This window comes from Felis catus, chromosome F1 (assembly GCF_018350175.1).
Source record: "Felis catus isolate Fca126 chromosome F1, F.catus_Fca126_mat1.0, whole genome shotgun sequence".
Classification (NCBI taxonomy): Eukaryota; Metazoa; Chordata; class Mammalia; order Carnivora; family Felidae; genus Felis; species Felis catus.
Genome location: NC_058384.1, coordinates 16,432,177 through 16,452,618, shown reverse-complemented (window position 1 = coordinate 16,452,618; position 20,442 = coordinate 16,432,177). Strand labels below are relative to the sequence as shown.

Here is a 20,442-nt window from a genome sequence, read left to right as displayed (position 1 = left end):
AAATTAGTGAATAAATGAGATAATAAATTTAAGCATATGATAGATTAATCCTAACTAAAGCTTTTAAATCACTTTGGTTAACATCACACTGTTTGCTGAACAGAGTATTCTAATGGCACTCCTGGTTTCTGGTAAGATGATCTAATAACTGCAACCTCTGTACAACCCCTTTTTAAAAAAATAGTTTGTACAGACTCAATTAGGTAATATATAAATACCACCCACATCCTTAAAAGAGAAAGAGACATGAGTAGATGAGAAATCACTTTTAAAGTTGTGAAAAGATGTCATTTTCAAAATTTCACCTTGAATGACAGGCTTTGGGAATTTAACTGCTGTCAAACTAAAATGACAAACAATTCATTAGGTTATTGGAATTCCTAATTTTTGTTTTAACTTGAGAACCAACTCTATATTTTATGTTGAGAACCAGCTAGTTTTATGACACTAGGTGAATATAATAGCAGGCAATATCAGAGAAGTAGGTATAACCCAGAGAGAGTAAATATCCTGGTAAGAATATCCATGAAAAGAATCAATATCAACATCCATTCACCACCCTTTAATGTACCCACTCACCTATTACTTCCAAACCAATTATCCAATGAAGACCCCTTCAGGACTGATTAGGGGATGAATGAAACTATGGCCTTCACCACTGATATATTGTAAAATATTATGTGTCTTCTGACTGAGGTGATGATACACAACAGAGAAACATATAAAGTTGTACAACTGCTTCCTCATTAACCAATACTACACTGGCATCCAAAGCAATCACCTTTCAGATGGGTTTTTTCATTGTAACTTTGGCTTTTAAAAAGCTGCCATTCCAGAAAGGGCTGTGAATTTCCACAGCAATTCCAAACTTTAAAGTACCATTTCTCAAAGTGTGGTCTTAGTCCACCTGCATCAAAATCTGAGGAGTTCTGAAAAGTGCCGATTCCTAGACTCCAAAGCCCCACCAAAACAGACTTTGTATTTTTAGCAAACATGTTTCTGGGGCATGCTAAAGTTTGAGAATCACTGCCTAAGAACAAGCTGTTCCTAGAACACTTGGTATGTGCATTAAGAGGCTTTAGACATACAGATATAACCCATACTTTCAAGTATAGGATCAGTGGCATCCTGGGAGCTTGTGAGAAATGCAGAATCTCAGGCCCAACCCAGCTCTGCTGAATCGAAATGTGCAGTTTAAAAAGATCCCCAGGTGACTCATATTTACATTAAAGCTTGAGCTGTACTGGTCTAGAGTAGTTATTTATTCCTGGATGCAGGTGTCATGGGGCACCTTATATGAGTAAACAGCAAAGTATATTAAGGATATTGTGGTAAACACCTGAAATACACTCTATAGTAAAATAGACACAGCCAAGGTCCTGTTGAAATGCAGAGGAAAGATTCTGAATATCTTTTGGTGAATTTTAATACTTTCATGATAATACTATATCCCATTCTACTCTACCAAGCATTGTATTAATCATGGAAGACAAAAGTTATTCAAAATACAACTGAGAACAGACAAAAACTGGAAAAGAGAGGTTTCGTAAATAGAAATGGTTTTGCAAGTTGCTTTGGCCCCCAATTTAAGATGTACTTAAGGGGCACCTGGGTGGCTCAGTTGGTTAAGTGTAGACTTCAGCTCACATCATGACTTCACAGTTTGTGAGTTAGAGCCCCGCGTCAGGCTCTGGGCTGGCAGCTCAGAGCCTGGAGCCTGCTTCAGATTCTGTGTCTCCCTCTCTCTCTGACCCTCCCCCACTCACACTCTGTCTCTGTCTCTCTCTCAAGAATAAATAAACATTAAAAAAATTTTTTAAGAGGCACTTAAGATATAAAGAATAACCAAGACCTTATTCATTTATTTTAGTACACTCTAGAAGTTGTTTTCTTATGTATGAAACCACTTGAGGTTGGGATACAGTTTCTTATTTAATAAAAAAAGACTTGCTAGAAAAAATAAACAAAATGTTAAGAGACAGTCCTCCTTGAATCTTTTTGTTGTCATTTTTTAAGAAAGTGGGGAACATATCAGAGACAGGACTACAGTACCAAAGGATACACCTGAAAACTAGATAGGCAAAACAGGAGGTAATGTGTAAATTACATCTAAATATTATGCTTCTTGGTAAAATATTATTCTGTCTTGTAAGTAATACTTTACATAGAAAGGACTATTTTCTTAATCACAAGAGTATGTCAAATTAGTTACAAATTTTTTGCTGGTTAATAACAGTATTACCACTCAACTATGGGAATACTATCTACCTATTCAGCTTATTTATAAAATATACTATGTAGGTTTGATATAAATACGTATTAAAAATCGCTTTGGACACCTTATCTCTAAGCACATGTTTAAGGACTAACTCATCTCAGAGCGCTTACTGGAAATCTTATTGTGGATACGATAAGTTTTATGTACAGTCAAGGAAATGTCACTATCCTCTTGAATAAATCTAATTTTGTATTATCATGCATTATGTCAGGATTCCTGTTGTATACAATATTAACTGATTATTACATCACAGCTTTAAATATGAAATATACATCAAAGCTTATGAAAATATTGGCAGAGGAAAAAAATGTTCTCACATGTTCAGTACCTCTTCCCAATTCAGTACCTTAAGAACAGAGATTGAAAACAATGCTACAGAAAGCAAATACCAGAAAATCATGTGAAATAGCTATCACTTATTTTTGACCTTGCATCAACACTAAACTCAAAATTTACCCTACTTTCTATTCTATAAATGAGGTAAAAAATATGATGCTTGCTTCATTGCTCAGAAGTCCTAAATATCCTAATGATGATTATACTATATGTAAACATCAGGACAATGGCCAGAACCAAGAAAATAACCCCATGATGCTTAGAAGAACAGTGGAGCAGGGCACCTGGGTGGCTCAATTGATTAAGTCGACTCTTGATTTCAGCTGAGGTCATGATCTCCCGGTTGGTGGGTTCAAACCCCACATCCAGCTCTGTACTAACAATGCGGAGACTGCTAGGAATTCTCTCTCTCCCTCTCTCTCTGCCCCTCCCCTGCTTGCACGCGCTGTCTCACACTCTTTCTCTCAAAATAAATAAATAAACTTAAAAAAAAAAAGAAGAGTGAAGGTTATTTGCTTATAAACAGCATAATTTTAGCTTGCAATGCTGTACTTCAATAGTCTGGATGCTATTCAAACATAGAGATCAGTTGCAGAGGTTTGTGAAAAAAGCCTACCCAGTAAGAACTTCTGTACTTTACCTGGTACCCAAAATAATACTTTATTTATAATAATATGGAAGAGATCATATGCATATTCTTTTAAATTCTTTTTCATTTTATTTATTTTTAGACAGCACAAGGAGAAGAGAGGCGCAGAGGGGGAGAGAGAATCTTTTAAATTTTTAAAATTTTTTAAAATTTATTTTTGAGAGAGAGACAGAGACAGAGCGTGAGCAGGTGAGGGGCAGAGAGAGAAGTAGACACAGAATCTGAAGCAGGCTCCAGGCTCTGAGCTGTCAGCACAGAGCCCAACGTGGGGCTTGAACTCACAAACTGCAAGATCATGACCTGAGCTGAAGTTGGACACCCAACCGACTGAGCCACCCAGGGGCCCCCAGAGAGAGAGGGAATCGTAAGCAGGCTCCCCACGCTCAGTGCAGAGCTCAATGTGGGGCTTGATTCCATGATGCTGGGATCGTGACGTGAGCCGAAATCAAGAGTTGGACACTTAACTGACTAAGCCACCCAGGCGCCCCTTATGCATAGTTTTGATGTCTCAGTACACCCAGTTCTACTCCTGTGACTATGGTACTCAAGCAGTGCCACCCTCAGATCCAGGAAGAGGGGACACTGCTGCAGACTGTGTTTCTCAGAGAACCCTACCTATCACAAATATCCTGAGTTAAATCTATCAAAGAACAATGCCTTCTGCCACTTGGATCTATTGCTTAGACTGACACAGTGTGATCTATGACCCTAAACACCTTCTCTCACAGGCAACACTCTACAAGCCCAGGGAAATGCTTCTCCACATCTCTCACCCCTCTCCCTCAAAATAAGTGTCAGAATCCCCTGAAGGTTTGTGGGCTGCTGCTGAAGACTGAGAGAGATACTGCTTTGGAGCTTGGGGAGGATTTGAGCAATGAAAGCACTTAGGTAAGAGAAAAGACAAATTAATTAACTTGTCAAATCCTTCCTCTCTCATAGCATGAACACAATAAATCCCTGCTTAGCCAAGTATCCTTTCCCAATAGGGCCAAGGTCCATCTTCTTGCTTCATGTTTTAATTTGTGCTTCTGCAGGTAACTCACAAATTAACACAGTATTTGCCAAGAGTTGAACGTAAGGACTGAAGAGTATTTTACAATATTAAGGAATTCATAAATCTCTTGTGTTTCTGTCTTTTACATTAGTAGGTAATTTTGCACACATGACAAGAAAGTAACTTGAAAATAATTATAGTTCAAAGAATTTTTACATTTGCTTTAATTTGCATTTTTATAAAAACATATTCAAATTTTGATGAAATATCTGAAATATTCAATGAGTCAGTAAATTGACCCAAAATGTATCATTAAAGTCTTATTAACAAAATGAATATAATTAAAATATAACATAGGCATAATCAACTAATTGAGTACTTAAAAGTTTGAAACGTAAACTCAGAATACTGAGGATTAGAATATTGTTATAGGTGAGATCTATTCTTACATAGGAAACTGAGCTTTGTTTAAAAGTTCATTGTATAAACTAACACAAATGCATGAAAAAATTAGAATTAACGCTGGGCTTTCCAAGATCACCCTGCTAATCTTTGCTGGAGTCAAAACCAGAATTCTTATCTCCCAACCTAGTGCTCTTTCTGTTTCAATTTAGGAAGATTTACAAAATTCATTTTACATGGGATATTTAGGTTTACACTTACAATTTCTTGACCTGTAGATAATTCATACATAGCAGGTAGAAAATGCTAAAAACTTTTTCTGTCTTAATGTGCCAGAAGGCCTTGCTTGGTATCCTTTTGAATTCAAAACCTCCAAAAGTAGACAGGATCATCATTTGTACCTTAGCTGTTTGCCCTTAAATGTTTGATACTCAGCAGTGCAAGCTTTCAATAAAATATATCATGCCCTTGGCATTTTAACAAGAAGAGGTGTTCAAAACAAGTATAAGTCCCAAGATACTATTGTTAACTACCTTAAAGACACAATCACAATGTCTAACAAGATATACAGTCATTGTGAAAGACAATCCAATCAATCATTCAACATATGGAAAAAGAAAAAAATGGACAGTAGGAATCCTGAATAATGTAGCACCTTGCTAGGTCAAGTGTGGTCTCTAGATCAGAGCATCAGGATCACCTAAGAGTTTATCAGAAATGAAGAATCTCTGGCATTATCTCAAACCTAATAAATCTGAACCTACAATTTAACAAGATCCCCAGGTGATTTGTACCCACATTAAAGTTTAAACACCAGTGGACTAGCAGGTTCATCACGTTATCAATTATTACACATGTTGTACTCCTAAACACTTCATGTGTAATTTCCTTCACTTATCACAATATGATAGACATTATTTTCCTGTCTTAAAGATGATACAACTAGTGGTTAGAGAGGTTAAGTAACATGGTCAAAAGCTAACAAACAGTAGACCCCAAATACAAATTCATGTTATTTCAGCCTCTCTATCCACCAGCCTCATGAAATAAGAAGCACTCTTAATGTCACCTGTCATGTCAGGAGGATTTTAAGAGGTACTAAGAAAGGAGTAAAAACAACCTTATCTTAACATTTTCTATGGGATTCTCTTTGGTTAATCAATGTGCTTCTATTATGCTGGGATTTATGGTAAGGGGTAAATAAAGAAGGTTTTAAAAGAGCAGCCATCTACTTGAAGAAATAGAACTAGCTCACATAAACTAACAGGACAACCAACTAATACGCAACTTCCAAGAAAAGTATTAAATAAATATATTCATTTTAACATAACATGTATTAACTACCTAGTATGATAATTAACTATCATACTAATATATGTTAAGATTACCTTAGGCACTGAAGATCAAAAATTAATTTTAAAAAATGGACTCTGAGGTTACAGACTACAAAAGGACAGCACAAACATTTAGGTATAAAACAAAAAGATAAGCATTACATGATCTGTGTACACAAAATGCCATATTAACAGTTAATTCCATCATGCTTCAGAAAGAAGAAAATGAGCAAGAATGTCTACAAGAAGTTTGGTAAGACCCTTTGAGAAATGATGGATTTGGATTCTATGAGCGTTCTTTTTCTCTTCTATAAAACAAGTGAGTTAAGAGATCAGTCATCTCCGAAAACCTGTCACATTCTATGCAGGAGCCTGGGGAGGGAGGGGATGAATGACTGCAGGACTCTGTAGCCTGCTTCAGTTAGAGAACCTCAGCCAGTACGTGGTGTGTGTGTGTGTGTGTGTGTGTGTGTGTGTGTGTGTGTGTGTGTGTGTGTGTGTGTGTAAAGGAGATTTTGTCGGTTTTAAAAGAATGTTTGAAAATTTAAAAATACTGTCATCATGTAATTATATATGCCAAATTCTGCTTACATCAAGGCATGTCTAGACTGCCAGCAAACTCTATTAACTTTTAAGGCATCTCTGAACTAAGAGATCATCCCAAGGAAAAAGAAGGCCACAAACGCTAGAGGAAGGGGAAACACTGACATGGCATCGTGTCCTCTGGATGCCCTTGAGCTTATGCTGTTTCTACCTCCTAGTTCTAACTGGGAATTGCCTCACAGCTCTGGAAAGCAGATGCCACACCAAAACAAGAGAACAAGATGTCACTTAAATCTCTTGGACTTGGAGGGCGCCTGGGTGGCTCAGTCGGTTAAGCAGCCGACTTCGGCTCAGGTCATGATCTCGCGGTCCGTGAGTTCGAGCCCCGCGTCAGGCTCTGTGCTGACAACTCGGAGCCTGTAGCCTGTTTCAGATTCTGTGTCCCCCTCTCTCTGACCCTCCCCCGTTCATGCTCTCTCTCTGTCTCAAAAATAAATAAACATTAAAAAAAAAATCTCTTGGACTTGAATAGAAGACAGGAGAAATTTGAGATCTATGTAGTGCATTATAACAAATCCATTTTTGGGGGTGGGAAGAGCTAGATTTTTACTAAGATACTACAGAATGCAGCATGCTTCTGCAGAACTCCAGAGAAAGCAACACACACCTGCCATAGGAGGAATTCTGCACACTAGCCAGTTCACAGAGGTCCTGTGTTGTCAAGAGAAGTGTTCTCAGCACAAACATCAAAGAGCAGCAACCTATGGAGGCAGAGGTAAACCCCACCAAAGTGCTGTGGCTGCAAAAACATGACAGCCAAGGCAGGAGTGAAAGAAAGGTATATAGTGCCAACTAGTTCTTGAGTATACAAGCAAGGGGGAGAACGCTGATAGGAAACAATCAGAAAAATACCATTTGAATACCTCTATACTATGATTTTGCCCCTGTTATAGTTAGGAAACACAATTTGGAGACTGGTAGATAATAGAGGGAATTGTGTAATTGGAAAATACAATAAGCAGACATGACTGACCAACTTTGTTTACTGTACTCGATTTTTTGGAGGCAGTAAATTTTCTAGTATTATCCTTTCTATTGCAAGGAGTTCAGTTCTCAGCACTATTTTGAAAATCACAAAAAATTATTGAAAAGTTTTCATAGAGTGAAACAAACAGCATGAAGGGTACTCTCCTGACTTCACAATAAAAAATCAGAAATCAGGCCAAATGCTCTTCAATGCAACTATCACATTTTTTCTTTCCCTGTCATACTTCCTAATTAGACTTACAACATTTTCATCACTCACCTGGGATGGATCTTTCTGGGTTTTCAGTTTAACCTCAACAACTAAACACAAGACACAGGACAAACATTTAAGACAAATTAATGTCACAGAAGGCAAAAAATATCAATCTGCATTTTCAGTTCAACTAAATATTATTCTGGAAATGGTCCTGGATAACATTGTTCTTGATGCTGAATTTTTCAAAATCACCTAATGGGCTAGCTCATGGCTCATTTCATATGAAGAAAGTTAAAAGTCCATTTAAATAGAGTGTAGATTTTCACAAATGCTGAACTGCTCAAATAGCTCCCTTGGAAATTAAATTAACACAGCCCATTTGATTTTCAACATGTTCACATTTTAGTCATGCCTATTTTTTAGCAACCAAGCAAAAACTCAATCTCATGGTAAGATACAGAATCCTTGTAGAGACTGAATAAAAATTTTAAATGCTTTGTCTTAATAACATTCTGGCCAGGGGTAAGCAAGGAAGGTAATAATATATCTTACATGAAAAAGGGCTAATTGTCCTACTATACAATAAACTCTTTGCAAATTGATGAGAAAAAATCTAATGGAAATATAAAGATCATAGACATTTAGTAATATAATGTGGAACAGTTCTTCAACTCAATATTTATTATGAAGTGGCGATGCCTCTTTGAGTTGTCTAGGTATTTTTTACTAAAGGTGTCGTAAAGTTATTCTTGCTATACAAGAGACTATAAAATGTTGGTCCATGGTTTGACCTTAAAGTTGTGGCAACTTTTCACCGTATTCTGGGGGGCACCAGGGTGGCTCAGTCAGTTAAGCATCCGACTTTGACTTCAGCTCAGGCCATGATCTTGCGGTTTGTGAGTTCGTGCCCCGTGTCGGGTTCTGTGCTGACAGCTCAGAGCCTGGAGCCTGCTTCAGATTCTGTCTCCCCTCCTTCTCCACCCTCTCCCACCCCCAACCACTACCGCTCGTACTCTGTCTGTCTCTGTCTCTTTCTCTCTCAAAAATAAATAAACATGAAAAAAAATTTTTTTGTTTTCTCTTCCTAACACTTTTCAAAAGTATCCTTGTGTGTTCCCAACTGAAGATAATAATTAGAATTTAAATTTGTGATGAATAAACTTTGCTAATAAACAGAGAGTGACAGGGGTGCCTGGGTGCTCAGTCGGTTAAGTGCCCTACTCGTGACTGCAGCTCAGGTCACGATATCATTGTTCATGAGACTGAGCCCTGTGTCGAGCTCCGTAATGACAGTGCAGAGCCTGCTTGGGATTCTCTCTCTCTCCCACCCACTCTCTGTCCCCGCTTCCACAATGAACAAGTAAACTTAAAAAAAATGTTAAAAAGAAAGAGTTACATATTTGTCATTTTCTCTTTCTAGTTTAAAATATTCCTGTGCATTAAAGAGTTAACATAGCAGGCCAGAGACTGCTATCCTTAGAAAGGCCTGCTTACAAGGCTGGCCATTTGCTGGCATTTGGGAACTTCAATTTTGGGAGGGTTCCCACCATGCCCTAACTGGTAAGTGTAGTTTACTGTGCCTAAACTCTGTGCACAAACAATGCAGTTTATGTTGAACACCTACCCTTCTTTTTAGAGTCTTCAATTTTGGTACATGCTAACCAAAGGGTATCTATGTGACTAACTCTTGATAAAAACCCTGGACTTCAAAGCTCAGGACAGCTTCTCCAGTAGACGACATTTTACGTATGTTTTCACAACTTTATGCTGGAGGAATAAAGCCTGTCTTGCACAACTCAACTGGGAGAGGACTCTTGGAAGCTGGTGCCTGGATTCCTCCAGACTTTGCCCCCGTGCCTTTTTCCCTTTGCTAATTGTGCCTTGTGTCCCTTTTACTATAATAAATCACAGCCATGAATAGGACTATATGTTGAGTCCTGTGAATCTTTTAAGCAAATCACCAAAATTGCAATGGTCTTGGGAACTCAACACATTTACTCCTAAAACACTTTTCCCCACTTTGAGAAAAGTTGATAAATATTCCATTTTAAGACCTATCAAAAACATCTACTTCATCCTTTGCCCCCTATATATTGTCAGCCACTAACTAGATCCTCTAGGCCTTTTTTTTTTTTTAATATCGTCACTTTCTTTCCATTTCTACCATACCCATCTCTCTGATTTCTTCCTGGTTACCACTCCCCTTACCATCTCAAGCTCAGATTATGTCAATGGACTCTCAGTCTGCTCTGATTGCCATAACAAATTACTATAGACTGGTGGGTTAAACAAAAAAACAATTTATTTCTCATGGTTCTGGAGGCTGAGAAGTCCAAGATCAAGCGGCTGGCCAATTCAGTTCCCGCTGAGAGCTCTCTTCCTGGCTTGCAGATGGCTGCCATCTTGCTGAGTCCTCACATGAGAGAGAGAAAGAAACACTCTGGTATCTCTTCCTCTTCTTATGAGGGTTATCAGCCCTACCATATTAGGGTACCACCCTTATGACCTCATTTAACCTTTATTACTGCCTCACAAGACTATCTCTAAATTTAGTCACACTGAGTGTTAGAAATCCAACATATGACTTGGGGGGAGTGGGGGTAGGTGGTGGGCCACAAACACTCAGTCCAAAATAGTCTTATCTGGTCTCTGTCTCCTGAAATAAATTCTGCAATCTGCAGCCAGATTAAGTTTCCTAGGAGACTGTAATCATTATGAATCTCCATGGCTCAGAGTCCATCAAGGAGGATTCTCCAACACCTATGATGTACATACACAACAGGTACTTTAACCTGGTAACCACAATATCTAACACCTGAATGGGATTTGCTTTAGAGGTCAATAAATCAGAGCTATTTATGTCAGCACCTAGTTCTTTTTTTTTTTATTTTTTTAAAAATTTTTACCTATTTATTTTGAGAGAGAGAGAGCATGAGTAGGGGAGGGGCAGAGAGAAGGTGAGAGAGAATCCCAAGCAGGATCCATACAGTGAGCATAGAGCCTAACAAGGAGCTCTAACTCACAAACTGCAAGATCATGACCTAAGCTGAAATCAAGAATCAGACGCTTAAACAACTGAGCCACCCAGGAGCCCCTGTCAGCACCTACTTCTGATTCAGATATGTTTAAGTCCTTTAAAAAATACAATATCCCAGTATTAAATTCTAATAAATACTCACTTTTCTAAGATTTTGTCTAATTTATCAACATTTCTAATATATAAAGAAATTATCACCTTCTTAAATAAATTACTCCCTAATAGGTATAGTGGGTATTTGAAAGCAAGCTGAATATTTGCACCTTCCTTCCCCACTAGAGACAGTGAATGTTGTCTTAATATTACCCTTTGTCTCCAGTCCAAGTCACATCATAAGCTTACAATAAAATTTTTAATGCAACAAGAAAGAATATTAATTCTCTAAGAAAACTAATATATCCTTAATGCAATAATCACATTTGATTAAAAACAAGGTTCAGCAAGAAGATAGGGAAGTGCTAAATATGACTGAATTTAAACACAAAAACAACTACATAAAACAAGAATAGAAATTTAAAATCCTAGTAGATCCTTCCCAAAGAAATCCATGCAAAGTGGCTGAAATGCCCTTATACTGAATCAGTATCAATACATCAGGGTTTTTTTTTCTAAATATCTGCTAAGTTTAAGGCACTATATTAATTAGTTTAGGGGATACAAAAAAGCTTAATACACAGCCTTCTTAACTCTTGCCTAGGAAAATGAGACAAATGTACAGGCAAAATCCAACTTTTGAGACTAACTTGGCAAGGGCACAATGCCAATGAAGTCATGGATTTAATCTATGTATGTTAATTAGTGCGTTCTGTCCTCTAAATGTTGCGTTTTGGAATGCCCCTGAATCCAAGGAGGGCCAGGCATTACAACATGGATATAAAACTAAAAATTCATTATTACTTCTGGAAAATCAATTCAGTATCACCATCTTTGTATATAAGAGGCAGCATTACCATTTACATTGCTGATACAAATAAGGTTAAACAGATTGTACACATGTAAATTTACGTTTTTAACCGAACTTTGACGCATTAGAAAGAGTGCCTTTTTTTGTTTTTGTTTTTTTTGAGAGAAAGAAAGAGCATTCACACATATACACGAGTGGGGGGAGGGAGAGAGAGAATCTTAAGCAGACTCCACAGCCTGACGAGGGGCTCGATCCCAAGACCGTGAGACCAAAACTGGGGCTGAAATCAAGCGTCTGATGCTCAAATGACTGAGCCACCCAGGCACCCCCAAAAAAACGCCTCTCTTAAGCTGTGAAATTCAGAATCCTTTTATATTTGATAATATAGAGGTGAGAAGAAGGGGGATCAAAACAGGAAATGGTACCAACTCTGAGATGGGGTGACGCTGAGCCAGGACATTTAGGTAAATACCTGCCAAATGTGGCAGTAGTCCAGTGCAACTGGTGAGAAAATGAAGGTGGGCCATGTCTATAGACAGGACTTGATCATATAAGAGAGTTATAATCTAACAGTATGGTTAATGTTTGGCTGTGACTCACACTGACACAATCAGTGTCTTAAAACTGGTTCATTTGGGACGTAAGTGGAGCAGAGAACTTCTAGTGAGAGATTCCTTCTCCAGAGCCTCCAAGATCCTGCCTCTCCCCAAGGCAGAGACACTTCTGGCAAAATTTAATGCAATGATTCTCAATCCTCTGAGTGCAGAGAGAAATTACATGTAGAGCTTGTCAAAAACTTGAGTTCCAGAGACTCACATCCCAGTTATTCTTATTTACTGAGTCTAAGATAGTTTCTGGGACTCCTCAATTCTAATAAGTACCGCCAGTGAGTATGATGTAAACTGTCCAGACTATACTTCTTAGAAATGCTGGATTAGTGACTTAGAAAAATTAATTCACTGCAGAGAAAAGATCTGATTTACTAGAAAGAAGTAAAGATATCTTTGCTAGAAAGGTACAGGCAACAATATGAAACTTTCTCATGCTTGGTAACCAAAACACTATCCTTCATCAACAACACTTCCCTATACAATTATATAACACACAAAGATTTGAGCCTATTATCTAGGACAATAAATCAGAGAACTATTTACCTGACATTCAGCAATTTATGGAAAGCTGTTGCATAGTCACAGCTGTATTTTTCTTATTTCAGATAAAAAGAAATAAACATAAACACACACAAGCATTTGTTTGGTACAGTGACCCCAAGTAAGTATGCTCTGTTTGTAGCTTTTGTGTAAAACACTTCGTTAATCTGTAAAGTTAAGATAGTCAGTGTTTACTACAAATACTCAATTGAACACCTACCAGGTATGGCATACTACTTCGGAAGACAGGAATACAGTGGTGAACCAAAGTCTGTGCCCCCATGAAACTTATGGTCCTATTGAAATGGTTTTACCATATATATGTCAATGTCTATTCTTTTTTCTCTTCTTAAATTTTGTCTTTAGATTCTTTAGGGTAATAATGTCCAATATTAGCCTAAAGAACTAACCACTACTTGAAATTCATGATATTTATACAAAAATATCTGTCTACTCCATAATATGGAACTTTAAAAATTTTACTTCAATAAAATTTGTGTAAACTAGAATTAGATAATCACCATATTTTATGCTGTAACACTGCAAGATTACAAAATCAGTGTTGAAAATGAATCCATCGGGGTGCCTGGGTGGCTCAGTCGGTTGAGCGGCCGACTTCGGCTCAGGTCACAATCTCGCGGGTCCGTGAGTTTGAGCCCCGCGTCGGGCTCTGTGCTGACGGCTCAGAGCCTGGAGCCTGTTTCAGATTCTGTGTCTCCCTCTCTCTGACCCTCCCCCGTTCATGCTCTGTCTCTCTCTGTCTCAAAAATAAATAAACGTTAAAAAAAAAAAAAAGAAAATGAATCCATCACAAAACAAGAGTGAGTAGGATGAATTCTTATCTTTAAAAAAAGCACATTTTTAATATATGCAATTTTGTCAACTACACCTCAATAAAGCTGGAAAATTATGAAATAAGAATATTAGACACTAAAGATGGTTTCTATTTGCACTTTAATATCCTAAAGTAATTTTTCTGTAAATATGGCTGAAAGAAACATGAACTATTAGAAGCTTTGATAAACCTCACACACAGAGAATTATTTAACATAAAATCAGCCTACCTGCACTTTTTTTCATGTAAAACTCTCTTCCAGAATTTTAGCATAAGTCATTAGTATCCCTCCATGATAATTAAAGAGATACCTTTCATAGTATCTCTCACACACAGAAAAAGGATTCTGAAAGTTCTATTCACTTATCCTTATTCACATATATCAGGTTTGTTTAACTATTAGAGAAACACAAAGAAACTTTTAAAACAACAATGTATTATAGAGAAGTATAATAAAGAAAGGCAAAAACTGATCTTAAATCACAAAGTATTTCAGATACAGCAATATTAAAATAATCTTACAATGTATCCCACATATATGACTGTTAAACCAGAACTCAGGACCAAAAAGGTCTCTTCAAACCCTAAGATTCCATGGTTTTAAAATACTGCTGAAATGGTCACATTTTCCTATCAAGGGGAAATGTGCCAATTTTCATCATGATCCTTATCCATTTTCTGACTTTGAAAATCTCTTCTAAAGCAATCCTTCATTAGTTTCCCAGGGATAGATGCCCAGTGAAAGAAAAGAATCAGTTTGATATATATGTCAGTATAACATTAACCGCCAAATAGTAGGGGAATGAAGAAGTAGCATACAATGGAGTGGAAAGGACATGGTTTTGGTATCAGACAAAACTAGATTCAAATTCTACACATACCATCACTTAATGGATGTGAGATGACATGGATATTTGAATTTTTTTTAAAGTAGGCTTCATGCCCGGTGTGGAGCCCAACATGGGGTTTGAACTCACAACCCTAAGATTGAGACCTGAGCTGAGATCAAGAGTTGGATCCTAACCGACTGAGCCACCCAGGCACCCCAGTATTTGAATCTGACGCTCAATTACCTCAGCTGTGAAATGAAGTTCCTAAAAAGAGATAAATATGAAGACATTTTCATGGTACTTACTATACAGTACCTGTGTTAAGTTCTTTCTCTTCACTCCAGACAATTTCATTCTCTGTGCTACCAGAGACCTAAGAGCCCTGGCTAAGTGAATGACCCAGGCCATACTTGCAGCATCCCATGCCCAGGTCTCATTTTTTATTAGGCTCAGACAATGATAAACCAAGGGGGCTATTAAAAGATCATTATTAATATCTAATTCTTGAGAAACTGTGGACCATCAAAAAGAGAATAAATGACTAGACAGAAGACAAAGTTTAAGATTTCTAAGAAAATATGAATTTCAGAAATGGTAAGTTTGATGCTTTATGTAGTAAAACTCTAGGCAAGTGGCTTATAAGACTTACAACAAACATGTTTCACTGTGCCCGTCCCGAAGAAGATATGGTAAAGATCTAGCTATGTATATATTTGTTTAAGCGCACATGCACTTAAAGGGTTTTAGATCAGAAAAGCCAGAGATAGGATACTTAATTTCTTCAGGGCTGACAACAATGACTCCAGCCAGTGTTGCTAATATTTACTGGGATCTTCTCTATGCCAGGCACTATGACAGGTGATTTATATCCACTATCGCATATAGCCCCATGAAACAGATACAATTATTAGGAAACCAAGAGTCAAAGAGGTTAGGTAACATATCCAGTATTACACAGATAACAAGAGACAGAAGAAAAAATTAAAATCCAAATCAGTTTGACTCTGGAATGTAGGCTGAACAACTATGCTTCATTTTCTTAAGGAAATATCTCAAGAAATAATTGAAAATAAGAGAAGAGAAAACAAAACTAGATAGTATCACTAGATAAAATGGGAACCAGATATTAGGTAGAGCTACAGGTAGATATATAGTCATACTCAAAACGTGCTAATCAAATAAAGCAAAATCCATCTGAAGGAACATTTTGCTAGGTTCTGTTCTTGGTACTCTTCTGTTTATATCATTATTGCTGACTTGGAAGGCAACAGAAAAGGGTTTTCAAAAAACGAGATTCAAAAAGATCACATAAAACTAGAAGGAAGGGCTAGTGAGATTAAATTTTATAGGGAAGACAGTAAAACCCTGCAATAAGGTTCAAGAAATTGATTTTCCAGGTTCAAAAGAGGAAAGATCTGGTTGAAAAACAGTTCAGACACAACAGACTTGAAAAAGTTCACTACAAGGATTGGGTAACACTGCTGGTCAAACAGTTAAGCATATCTGAGACTGCACTAATGGAAACACATTGTCTAGATATGGCCACTACTAGTCTCACTGTACCATGAAAGAACACACTAAGTCAGAATACTATGTCTAAGTCCAACAACTACCCTAAAGGTGTAAATTTTTATGCCTTCCTTTTTAATAGTGGGCTTACTGGTACCATAGTCCGAATAGCTTCATCTCACCTATAATTAAGAAGCCTCTACCTTCCTATGTACTTAGAAAACATGAACAGGTCAGAAGTCCACCGTTAAAGGGATTTGAAAAGTGCCAAAGGTAGAGCAGCAACCATGATGATGTGCCGTTTGGAAACCAAAGTAAATGGAGAAGTAGCCTTGTTGCATCCTCACCCTCTCTATCCTATAATCCTGTTTAATTTTCTTCACGGCATTTATCAAAATCCAAAACTATTTTTTACTTGTCAGGGTCTTCATTTGAAATGCTCTTTGCTTACTTCTATTTGGACATAAGCCCTATGAAAAAAGAGAGTTAATCACTGATGTTTACCACCATACTCCAAGTATTTCAAACAGTGACTTCTGCCCAAGAGGTGCTCAATAAATACCTGCTAAATAAACTCAATGAGCAAAGCATGGAGAAATAAAGATGCTTAATTTGGGAAGAGAAGGAAGATACAAAAGCAATTTTTATATACCAGAAGAGTCATGTCACAAAGGGAAAGGATTTATTGCTGTTTTTCTCTAGACAGATTACAAAGAATCAAAATGGTAGACATTTCAAGAAAGAAGAGTTGATTGGGGGTGCCTAGTTGGTTAATCGTCTGACTCTTGATCTCTGTGTAGGTTATGATCTCGAGGTTCATGGGACTGAGCCCTGCTTTGGACTCTGCACTGGCAGTGCAGCGGCACTTGGAATTCTCTCTCTCTGTCTCTCCCCAGCTCACATGTGTGTGCACTCTTTCTCCCCCCCCCCAAAAAAATTAAATAAATAAACAATAAAAAAGAAAGAAAGAAGAGTTGTATCCACAATTAGGAAACATCTTCTAAGTCAAAGGGGAAAAACTGAAGAGGCAACCTTACTAGTTATGAAAGGACTCTCAGAGTCTGAGTCCATAAATTATCAGTTAACTTAAAGTTCCTATAACTCAAAGTATGTTAAGAATATAATAAAACTATACATGAAAATTGAAAGAAAAGGAAGAGATGAAAGTGGTTACTTAGAAAATGTATCTTGGAGGGACCAAGAGGGCAGAACACGTGGAAGTTTTTTTTCATCTCTTGTCCGTGAAATACAGTCAGATCAACACTAAACCATCCTGCACACCTAGAAAACTTACTTGAGGATTAACACAACAATCTGCACAACCTGAACCACAGAACTAAGCAGGCATGCAGCACAGAGAGGTGAACTGGGGGAGAGAGAAACCACGGAAGGCAGGGAGCTGTTTTTGCTTGCAGAGAGAAGATGGAGATTGGGGGGGGGTGCACGGGGAGAGTACAGGAAAATCACCACCCCACCCCACCCCACCCAAATCAGCTGGAGAGAAAGTGGAAAAGCGCAAACAGCTGCAGGGACTGAGCAAAAAATGGAGAAAGGAAGGAGAGGGTTTAAATTCCATTAACTCTCTAAACAGGGGGGAGTACAGAGTCTGAAACTCTGCGGCTTGATATGTGGTGGTGCTCTGGTGGGAAGGGCGAATCCCAAAGAGCGGAGAGCAAGGTCGGAGGGGTCCCCGGGCCACACAGAGAGAGGCGGTACCCCTGCTGGGAGGACATTTGATAGAGTCTGTGCAGGCAAAGTCCCAGCAGATTCTAGAACAACCACATTCACTGGTGCTGGAACAAGGATGTTAAGGGTGAAGCCTGGTACCATATGGGTGTTGTGATTTACCATAATCCCTGAAATGTTGCTACAGGATCACATGAACTTTTTCTGGGGCGGGCTGGGACCCAGCTGCGGTCTCTGGGCATTGGCAGCAGCACAGTCCTATGAACGTTCCTGGGTGCAGCCAGCACCCAGCCAATGCTTGATGACACCCTCCTCCAGAAGGTGTGAGCAGGTCAAAGCCACAGTCCCTCATAAGTGAGGGGTTTGGAAACACAGACACATCTGAGATAAAATTCAGGAGGGAGGTGCCACCTGGCAACCTGACAGCTTGGTCACAGACAGCATGAAAGTGGGGAATAGACAGAAGCTGGAGACAAAGGATAGGTGCGTGATTGCAGATCAGGGAGAACAAAGTTACAATACTAGAGAATGGGTAGCTGGGTGTCACCATTTCCACCCATCCTGCGTATGCACATACACACCTACAAATACCACAACAATCCACCCCAGTAAGCTAAGCAGCGCCATCTAGTGGAGAACGGAGGCATTACACTAAGCCCTGCACAACTGGGCCAACCTTGCGCTTAAAGAACACCAAAGTCTCTTCACCTGCTTAGTTCACAGACTATAAAGCGCTCCAAAGTTTGACTTCTAGGGGAAAACAAAGTAACTTCTATCATATTTCAGTCTGTTTGTTGGTCCATCTATTCAACTTTCTTTTTTTTTCTTTTTCATTTTTCTTTTTCTTGAATACAGAAAGAAAAAAATTATTTTTATTTTCAATTTTTATTAAAAATATTTTTCTTTAGGGGCGCCTGGGTGACTCAGTCGGTTAAGCGTCCGACTTCAACTCAGGTCATGATCTCTCGGTCTCTGAGTTCGAGCCCCGCGTCAGGCTCTGGGCTGATGGCTCAGAGCTTGGAGCCTGCTTCAGATTCTGTGTCTCCCTCTCTATTTGCCCCTCCCCCGCTCATGCTCTCTCTCTCTCTCAAAAATAAATAAACGTTAAAAAAATTTTTTTAATATTTTTAATTTTTTTTCTACTAGATTTTTTACTTTTGTGTAAATTTTTTCAAATTCTATTTTACTTCCATCATTTCATTTTATTCTATTTCAGTGTATTCACTTTTTAAAATTTTCAATTTCTTTTTTTCCTTTCTCTTTTTTTCCCTAATCTATCAAGCCTCTTTCAACACCCAGAGCAAAATACACCTAAGATCTAGCATCATTTATTTGATTGTGTGTGTGTGTTGTTTTTAATTTTTTAATTTTTTTTATTTTTAATTTTTTTTTACTTCATTCATTCCTTTTCTCCCTTCAAAATGACAAAACAAAGGAATTCACCCCCCAAAAAAGAGCAGGAAGAAATGACAGTCAGGGGACTTAACCAACACAGATATAAGCAAGATGTCTGAACCAGAATTTAGAATCATGATAATAAGAATACTACCTGGAGTCAAAAATACATTAGAACCCTTTTCTGCAGAGATAAAAGAAGTTAAAGCAAGTCAGGATGACATAAAAAAATGCTACAGCTGAGCTGCAATCTCGAAGAGATGCCATGGCGGCAAGGATAGATTAGGCAGAGCAGAGAACCACAATACAGAGGACAAAATTATGGAGAATAATGAAGCAGAAAAAAAGAAAAAGACTAAGGCAAAAGAGCATGATTTAAGAATTAGAGAAATTAAAAAAAAAAGAATAAGAGAAATCAGTGACTCATTAAACAGTAACAACATCAGAATCATAGGGGTCTCAGAAGATGAAGAGAGAGAAAAAGGGGTAGAAGAGTTATGTGAGCAAATCACAGTGGAAAACTTTCCTAACCTGGGGAAAGACACAGACATCAAAATCCAGGAAGCACAGAGGACTCCAATTATATTCAACAAAAGCCAACCATCAACAAGGCATATCATAGTCAAATTCACAAAATACTCAGGCAAGGAAAGAATCATGAAAACAGCGAGGGAAAAAAAATTCCTTAACCTACAAGGGAAGACAGATCAGGTTTGCAGCAGACCTATCCACAGAAACTTGGCAGGCCAGAAAGGAGTGGCAGGATATATTCAATGTACTGAATTGGAAAAACACGCAGCCAAGAATTCTTTATCCAGAAAGGCTGTCATTTAAAATAGAAGGAAAGATCAAAAGTTTCCCAGCCAAACAAAAATTAAAGGAGTTTGTGACCACTAAACCAGCCCTGCAAGAAATTTTAAGGGGGACTTTCTGAGGGGAGAAAAGATGAAAAAAACAAACAAACAAATAAATAAATACCTAAAGCAACAAAGATTAGAAAGGAGTAGAGAACACCACCAGAAACTTCAACTCTACAAGCAAAATAATGGCAAAAAAATCATATCTTTCAGTACTCACTCAATGTCAATGGACTGAATGCTCCAATCAAAAGATACAGGGTAACAGAATGGATAAGAAAACAAGATTCATCTATACGCTGTTTACAAGAGACCCACTTTAGACCTAAAGACACCTTTATATTGAAAGTAAGGGGATGGAGAACCATCTATCATCCTAACAATTAGCAAAAGAAAGCCAGAGTAGCCATACTAATACCAAACAATCTAGACTTCAAAATAAAGACTGTAACAAGAGAT

At 38.0% G+C, this 20,442-nt stretch overlaps 1 protein-coding gene across 10 annotated transcripts in view; it reads right to left on the bottom strand.

The window, feature by feature from the left end:
- RABGAP1L (RAB GTPase activating protein 1 like) overlaps window positions 1-20,442 on the bottom strand; it is a 762,235-nt gene that overhangs the window by 442,328 nt on the left and 299,465 nt on the right. The window lies entirely within an intron of this gene.